The sequence below is a fragment of the Plecotus auritus genome, assembly GCF_963455305.1.
Source record: "Plecotus auritus genome assembly, chromosome: 9".
In the NCBI taxonomy this organism is placed as follows: domain Eukaryota; kingdom Metazoa; phylum Chordata; class Mammalia; order Chiroptera; family Vespertilionidae; genus Plecotus; species Plecotus auritus.
The window spans coordinates 48,904,712-48,910,711 of record NC_137783.1 but is presented as its reverse complement, the minus strand read 5'-3'; positions in this window follow the sequence as shown (position 1 = coordinate 48,910,711).

Genomic DNA, 6,000 nt, shown 5'->3' with positions numbered 1-6,000 from the left:
AAGAGCTCAAACTTAGCATCTCCAAGGGTGAGACAACCTGACAATATGGGCCTCTGGTATGATGCAATAGGAAGTACATATCACCTACATGGTTGTCTTGCCAAAATGTTTAACCAGAATCAACCATGAGGAAACATACAAATCCAGAAAGTGTAACATTTTTCAAGACAACTGGGCTAGACCACCCAAAATGTCAATATCATGAAAAGGGGGGAGGGAGGAGGTGGTCAGGGAGGAATGCTCTAGATAAAAAATGAACTAAAGAGACATGAAAACCAAGTGCAATGCATGATCCTTTATTGGATACTGAATCTGGGGGAGGGAGGCCTAAAAAGACATTTTAGGGACAAGTGGAAATGTTTATATTTGAACCGTTTGATGATATTGAATTAACATTACTTTTCTTAGGTGTGCAAATTGTACTGTGGTTTTGTAAGAGAATGTTCTTTTCCTTAGGAGATGCAAGCTAAAGAAATTATGGATAAACATCAAGAAGCCTAATGCTTTCAAATGGTTCAAGGAAAAAGTGTGTGTGTGTGTGTGTGTGAGAGAGAGAGAGAGAGAGAGAGAGAGAGAGAGAGAGAGAGAGAGAGAGAATACCAATATGGTAACATGTTAGCTGATAAGTCTAGGTGAAAAGAATTGGGCATTTATTATCCTGTTCTTTAAATCTTTTCCATAAGTACCAAAAAACTTACAAATAAAATGTCAAGGGATAAAAGGAAGAAAGAGTGATCGACTTTTCCAGTGCTACTTAAGGTCAAGTAAATTGAGTTCAGAGAATTCACTTTGGATTTAGCAATATAGAGGTCATAGGTGACTTTGAAGATGGGCAAAAGCAAAAAAGGCAGGGAGGGGCCAAATCATAAATAGATATGTGGGCCTCACTTTGAGCACAATGGACGTGGTTATTAAACATTTGTGTTTTCAAGCAATCGGTCTGACAGTTGTAGATAGGATGCATCTGGAGGAGAGAGGAGTAGGGTCAGGAAAATGTCCTCCCCGGCTCTGAAAGTGCCCTGGACCCCCATGAAGGGTGGTGAGGGCCTGAAGGGAGAAACTGCAAAGAGACTGTGCAGCCCAATTGCCAGGTCTTGATGCCTGTTGGGCACTGAGGATGGAAGAGCCGAGATGGTGCCATTCACCAAAATAAGGAGGGGGGACAACTTGATGCAACTTGAAAGTCTACAAGCATGGTGCCTACCTCTGGAGGAAGCAGCAGGGACACTCTGGGACCAACAACTGCATGTGATGATGTAAATCATGTCATTGGAGAACCTAGTGAACCAGTGTGGAAATGTCCACACTGCATGCTGTTCATCTGATGTCTGAGCCAGCCAGGACCTGTCTGGCTGTACCTTTGTTCACAAAGCCTCCTCCTCTTGGGAATCACTCTCCCCATAGCCTTTTACAAATGCTGTTCACCTTTTTAACAAATTTTCTCCAATGCTCCAGCCCTCTGACTGTTCAGGGTCTGAAACAGTACCGCAAAGCCTTCCCCTGTGCCTGGCATTAATGTCTACTACTTGGTGTTGTTATGTCCATTTATATCTGTCCCTGACTTTCCAACTAGTTGGTCAGCTCCTAGACTAGAGGGAACCCAGTTTATATCTCAAAATATGCCCAGCTTCATTCAGAACAGGTGATCTATAAACCTGTGAGGACCACTTCTCACTTCTATGGAAAGGGGTGAGTTACTTAGAGGCATCTCTGCCAGCCCAATTCCTGAGTTAAAACCCTTGGTAGGAAGCCTCCGCTGAAACAGCCCACAGCGCGCTCTCCCAAAGCTGTGTGCAGTAAGTGACTCACCCAATTAAGAACATCTACATAACAAAGCCTCACCGGGCTGCAGAGGTCACAGAGACTGTGAAGTGTGTCTTTAGTGTGTGCTTTGGAGAAGGTTCACTAATTACCAGTCATTTCCACCCCTCAAAAACCTGTCAGCCTTTGAGATGCAGAGCATAAAAGAATCCCCAAATTTCCACCCCACACATCACTTCTCCCTCCCCCACCCCCTGCATTTCAAACCTGTGACTAATAAGTGCCAAGGATGGGACTCTGCCCACCTGGCTCAGAGCCTGGAGGGAAGAAGGAGAGGATACAGGTTGAGTTGCCACCATTGGCAGTAATTTTTAGTAAAAGGAAACTGGGAGGGGCAAGTTAGTAAAGAGAGCTCTGGAAGCACTGTATTGTTGTCTGTTAAATGAGCAAACAAATAAAACTTGGTGGGGTTTTTTTTCCTCTCTATTTATAACGGTAATGTTTGCAGTAGAAACTACAGGTGAGCAAGAAGAAAATTAAAATCACCCACAACCCTACCAAGATGACCAGTGGCTGGTCACGTAGCACCCTTGCATCCTGCTTTCTAGGTGACATGTATTAATGGTGGGTATGTGCATGTCCCTGCTCTTTTCTAATCAGATCTGTTCATCTAATGATATATCTCCAACATCTCTCCCCATGGGCACATAGAAAGAATGTCAGAACTGGTATGGATGCTGAATTGGGCTAGCAGAGAAGGTGGGGTTTAGGCATTAAATAGGAGAAGGAGGCACTGCCAGAATTTCTGAAAGCTGAAGGCCACAGTGAGGCAGGAAAGAACCCTGACCTTTGGAACTTTGAACAAATGACTTCCTCTCTATAAACCTCAGTTTTCTCATCTGTAAAGTGGGGGTAACAGTGCATGCCTTATAGGATTGTTGTGAGGATTAAGGGAAATCATGGTTGTAAAAGAACTATATAGAAACTAAATGTTTTAGTACTAATTTTAATAAGTGTGCATTTGTGTCTATTTCTTATTTAACCCTCTGCTAGTCTGTGTAGGAATAAAAAGAAGGCATCTGGTTCAGGCCTGAAGGAGCTTAAAATCTAATTGGGAAGTTGAGCACACACACAAAAGAAAAAGGTGATGATAATAATAATAATAACCAATTTGAGCACTTTCTATGTGCTAGGCACATGCATTGTTTCATTTAATTTACCCATTGACCTATGAGGTGGGTACCATTATTACATATATATTGCACTTCAGAGAGAATAAAAACTTTGTACCAAGTCACACATCTAAGAAATGTGGCATTACTGCTCTTTGGAAACAAGCAGTTGCATGCCAGAGCCCACCACATGCAGAAGCACTGGATCTACTCTGATGGAGGTTGGGGAGGGGAAGCTGAGCCCTGAAGTGGGTGGTACAAGATGGAGCCTGAACCTGGCTGTCATGGCTCAGTGTTTGAGCATCAACCTATGAACCAGGAGGTCATGGTTCGATTTCTGGTGAGAGTACATGCCCAGGTTTCGGGCTCAATTTCCAGTGTGGGGCGTGCAGGAGGCAGCCGGTCAATGATTCTCTCTCAACATTGATGTTTCTCTCTCTCTCTCTCTCTCCCTTCCTCCCTCCCTCCCTCCCTGAAATCAATAAAAATACATTTTTTAAAAAAAAGATGGAACCTCAGAAGCAAAGATGAGATTGAGGAAGGTGTGTTGACATGTGAGAAAAGATCCCAGTCTGGCTGGGTGGCTAGTCTTCAGGGACAGTGAAAAGTAAGCTTCGATGGTAAGATTAAAGGAGAGCAGCATATGGAACATTTTTTGGTGGGAAATGGGTTGCCCATGAGGGTTTGCGGCGATGCAGGGTCCAACCAAATCAGAGTTTGGGAAGTGGGGCTAGGAGGAGACACCTCAGGAGGCTTTTAGGTGGTGGTGAGAAGGACTGAAGCTGGAGCAGAAGCACCTGGGGTAGAAGCCATTCTTCCTAGATAGCCCCTTTCCCCCTACCTTTTGATCTATGTGACATTTGAGGCTAACCTGCATTTGGTTCCCAGAACCTCTGGCCTCATTTTTGGCATGTTTATTAACTCCTTTTGCATTTTGGTTCTGCAGGAAGTAGCTCCTTCATTCATCCCATAAGTGCTTATGGAGCTCCCATGTCAAAGGACTCAATCTACACAACCTGCTAGCTAACTGTCCTTAAAGGGGATGGAGGTTGGAGATGATGCTGATCCTCTGACAGAGCTGAGCCTCACCACACTCTCCCCAAACCCCGCACCTCCTGAGCCTGACAGGCCCTCCCTCACCACACCAGCCAGTTCCTCAGGCCACAGCTGCCACTTCTCACCCCCAAACCTCTTCATCCACAAAGTTCCCCTTTTCTTCTGAAGAGGGGAGACAGAGAGAGTAAGGACATGGCCTTTGGCTCTTCAAGGGAAACTTGGCAAATATGAGAGTGTGGCAAAAGAACTGTGGTAGAAAGAGTCCCTGAGAGGACGAAAGGTTCAATAGCAAAGGTGGAAACTGGGAAAGAAAAATCTTTCAAAATGGGTTCATGTAACCAATATCTATTGAATATTGTTGATGTATGTGGTAGATTCTGTAGGATATAAAAATAGGTTGTCATCCATGCCCTTAATTAATTAATGCTTTGGGAAAAGGCGGGGAGGGGAAGAAGCAGAAATAGAGGTTGAAAAAGAAAGAGAAAAGAACAAACACTGAGCCCAGAGACCTGAAGCATCAGGCCAAAGTCAAGAGTTGGGGAGAGTTCAGTGCAGTGTGGAAGAAAAACCTGTTACCTCTTCCTTGATTCTACTCATACACAAGACCTCAGGTGCTTCAAGCCACCCTCTTCCCAAGGAAATGGAGTCCAGAGGTGTTCCTGTGCCACTGGTTGCATTCCACAAACAGATTTTGAGCACACAAAAGTACGGGGCACTTACGCTCTTAAGCGCTGCTGAGAAGAATCAGAGTTGATTGTCACCTAAGGTGGTCGATCTTGACAGTGCTCTTTGATGCCTTAGAAACTTAATCAGACATATTGAGTGCCTAAGACTTATGGGGTGAGAGGGTTCAAAGTAAAGGGGAGAAATTCTGTACATTCTTGAACCAGGTGGGGATAATAATTCTTTTCACACTGGGCTTTGTTAAAAAGTAAATAAGGTAATGTGGTGAAGCTACCTAGAGCAGTGTCCAAGACATAGTAGGCATTTAATAAAATCATCTGAACATTATGTTCTCTCACTCCGTTTTGGCATGACTGATTCCCTTCACTAAATTTAGCTGGGTATTTTTATTTGTTTTTGTTTTTTTAATTAAAATAATTGCCTGCTGGGTTGGAGTTATTCAGCCAGGGGTCCCCACCAGTACCCAGAGCCCAACTAAGAAATAATTTGTTAGAAGCTACCTGAAGAACCATGCTATGGCAAATCAATTGATATGCTTGGTTGTGAGTGACAGAACCCGGCTCTGGCTACTTTAAGCAGAATAGAAATCTATCAGAAAGATTTCAGGAAGCTCAGGAAAATCAGTAAGAAGACTGGAGACTTAGATTTGGGAAATGGACAGGAACCGAGTGGCTGAGAAATGGAAGATGTAGTTCCTCATGTCACTGCAACAGTCTTAGGACTGTTAGGCCACTGCCTGAGTGGCTGTCATTATCACACTGGACATGGCAACTGTCCTCTCCATTCTGCCTCCTCTAGACAGTCACTGCTATTGATTTGGGCTCAGTGCTCCTAGAGGCTCCCATAGTCTCTGCTGCTGCTCAGTCAGATTTCCAACCTGCTCCAATCTTCTCTCTCCTCTTGGAGCCTCAGCTGTCAGGGGCAGGGCAAAGGAGGATGTGACCCCTTCAGCTTAGGCAGTTGGAAGCAGGACCTGCGTTATAGCTAACAGGAGAGGGGTTCTGATGATAGGCAGACAAAAGTAAAAAACACTAGGATTCTAATATAATCATTTTGTATAAATAAACAATAACACAATAGCCTCATATGAATGAGTGTAGTTTATATGAGCATGGTGAACACGGAAAAAGGGATAGAGCCCTAGCTGGTTTGGCTCAATGGATAGAGCGTCGCTTGCGGACTGGAGGGTCCTGAGTTCAATTTCAATCAAGGGCACATGCCCAGGTTGCAGGCTTGGTCCCCAGTAGGGGGTGTGCAGGAGGCAGCCAATCAATAATTCTCTCTCATAATTGGTGTTTCTATCTCTCCCTCTCCCTTCTTCTCTGAA